The sequence below is a fragment of the Myotis davidii genome, unplaced genomic scaffold (genome assembly GCF_000327345.1).
Source record: "Myotis davidii unplaced genomic scaffold, ASM32734v1 scaffold418, whole genome shotgun sequence".
NCBI classification, from domain to species: Eukaryota; Metazoa; Chordata; class Mammalia; order Chiroptera; family Vespertilionidae; genus Myotis; species Myotis davidii.
The window spans coordinates 114,593-117,589 of record NW_006289399.1 but is presented as its reverse complement, the minus strand read 5'-3'; positions in this window follow the sequence as shown (position 1 = coordinate 117,589).

Sequence of the window (2,997 nt, the reverse complement as noted above, 5' to 3'; positions counted from 1 at the left end):
CCCACACATACACTCACACACCACACACACACACATACATATTTCAGAGAGAAAGGGGGAGGGAGAGACAGAAACATTAATGATGAGAAAGAATCACTGATTAGCTGCCTCCTGCATGCCCCGAACTGTGGATTGAGCCAGCAACCCAGGCCTGTGCCCTGACAAGGAATCAAACTGTGACCTCCTGGTTCATGGGTTGATGCTCAACTGAGCAACACTGACTGGGCAATACACTTTTTTTTTTTATTTTAAACATTTAATTTAAAAATAGAACTGCTGTTTGCATAGTATAAAATATTTAACCTAAGAGCTTTCTGGAAAAATACACATGAGAAATAATTCCCTGCCAATCAGTATAAACCAGACATATTTATTTCAAGCATTATAAAAAAATGGTTTTGTTGAGTTGTGGTGATTTAAATAGAATTGATATTAGTAAGTTTGGCTATATTTACAAAACTTGCAATCTCCACAATGTGAATACTCTGGGGGTTGGCTTTTAAGGAATGTGCAAAAATTCAAAACCAGTTTTTCTTCTTCGTGTTTTTTAAAACCCAAAGTAACATTCTCACATCTGGCTTCATCCTTTATCACCCTTTCTCACCTGCTAGCACTCTACTGTTTCTCTGCCTCCCTTCACCTCTTGATTTCACAGCTCAGCTTTCAATTCTGCCTGCTCCCACTCTAAGCAGAAGGATCTCTTATTTCTAATTTTAAAAGGCAACATATTGTCACACATTTTCACCCAAAAGGATAACAAGGCTGAAGTAAGACCTAACATTTTGAGTTATTTATTTGGTCACCCTAGCCCAGCCGTGGGCAAACTACAGCCCGCGGGCCGTATCCGGCCCGTTTGAAATGAATAAAACTATTGAAAAAAAAGACCATACCCTTTTATGTAATGATGTTTCCTTTGAATTTATATTAGTTCACACAAACACTCCATCCATGCTTTTGTTCCGGCCCTCCCGTCCAGTTTAAGAACCCGCTGTGGCCCTCGTGTCAAAAAGTTTGCCCACCCCTGCTAGCCGGTTTGTCTTAGTGGATAAAGCATTGGCCTGAGGACTGAAGGGTCCTGGGTTCAATTTTGGTCAAGGGTACATACCTTGGTTGCAGGCTCTTCCCCAGCCTGGGCCCTGGTTGGGGCTCATGCAGGAGGGAACCAATCAATGTATTTCTCTCACATCAATGTTCCTCTCTGTCTTTCCCTCTCTCTTCCACTCTCTCTAAAAATCAGTGGAAAAATATCCTCGGGTGAGGATTAACAAAAAGAAAAAAAAATCACATAAGTGTTTATTTGGTATTATAGGTGTGATTATTTATAGTGTCTCCCTAAATTATTTTGTCTTACTAGATTTTTCTGTGTTAAATAATTCACCAATGGGCAGACTAGTGCTACTAGCTTGGAAACCATTTTGTTCTATAAAGAATTGTAACAATGGGCTCAGTCTATATTGTAACACAATAACATATAAGCATTAATCTCATCTATTTCCAACAATCTCATTAGGTAGGTACTACATTAGTATGTCCATTTACAAAATAAAAAAAAATGAACATAGGGGAGAGAGTTGGCAATTTGTGAAGGTCACATAGCCAGTAATAATGAAACTAAAATTTGAACCTGGGCAGTCCACCTTCAAACCTAGTGCCACTACTACACATCACTGCCTCCTGCTTTTAAGAACTGAAATATGCATGGACGGTGTGACTTAGTGGTTGAGCATCGACCCATCAAGCAAGAGGGCACATGCTCAGGTTGCTGGCTCGATCCCCAGTAGGGGGCATGCAGGAGGCAGCTGATATTGATGTGTTTCTCATCAATGTTTCCCTCTCTATACCTCTCACTCTCTCCCTAAAAAAATCAATAAAAACACATATTTTAAAAGAATTGAAACGCTTATGAACATGCAGATAACTGTTTCCCCATAGCTAAGTACTGAAACATTTTTGTTCACCTAAATCTATACTTTGCCTCTGTAACTGTTTTCATGTGAGCATATTACAAATACAGGAAAACAGAACCTTGCATAGTTTCGTTATCGTTGGGATTAAGAAAATAATAACCCAACAATTACCAGCTAAAATTTAACAACCTGGAATTTTAATAGCGACATTTTGTTACCTGAACCTACGAGCAAGAATTCTTCCCAGGGGCCTTGTCTCATGGACTCTAAGAATGAAGCCACAGAAGAGAGGAATTCTAGCAAGGCAGTTTATTGCAGGCGAACACAGAACCCATACTTGGGAAAGGAACCCAAATGGGTTGCAGCTGCAGCATTCTGCTCTTCTCCTTATACCAGCTGAAAGCCCACTCTTTGTGTCACTTTCTGATTGGCTCCTGGACTTTTGCAACATTTTATTTTGCAATTGTCTCAAAACATCCTGTTTTTCTGACATCTTGTTTTTCTGCAAAACAGTTTGTGGTTTCAGCTCCAAGTTCACCCCTTATCCTGTCTGTCTAATCCTGGTTCTAACTTCTCTCAATTTTATCAGTAGGAATTCACAACATTCAATAAGAATGATGACTTTGCCCTAGCCAGTTTGGTTCAGTGGATAGAGTGTCGGCCTGTGGACTGAAGGGTCCTGGGTTCCATTCCAGCCAAGGGCACATGCCTGGGTTGTGGGCTGGATTCCCAGTGAGGGGCATGCAGGAGGCAGCCGATCAATCATTCTTTCTCATCATTGATGTTTCTCTCTCTCTGAAATGAATAAATAAAAAAAAAGAATGATAACTTTATGCAACTGCATTGAAATAAGAGCAATGCCCATTCCCTTGAGTTTACAATCAATATCTAAAACAGCTTCCTTGGAAGTTGTACCAAGCAGAGGTGTTGCTCTAGGCAAATATAATTTCTATTCCAATTTGAGTATCTTAGTAGTGTAAATGTAATCTTTAAAGGTGCTGTTATTTATTTTTAAAATAAATTTTAAAATTACATATAAGTGTATATATAGCTTATTCATTTGTCACTGCATTTCCTGACATGTGTTATG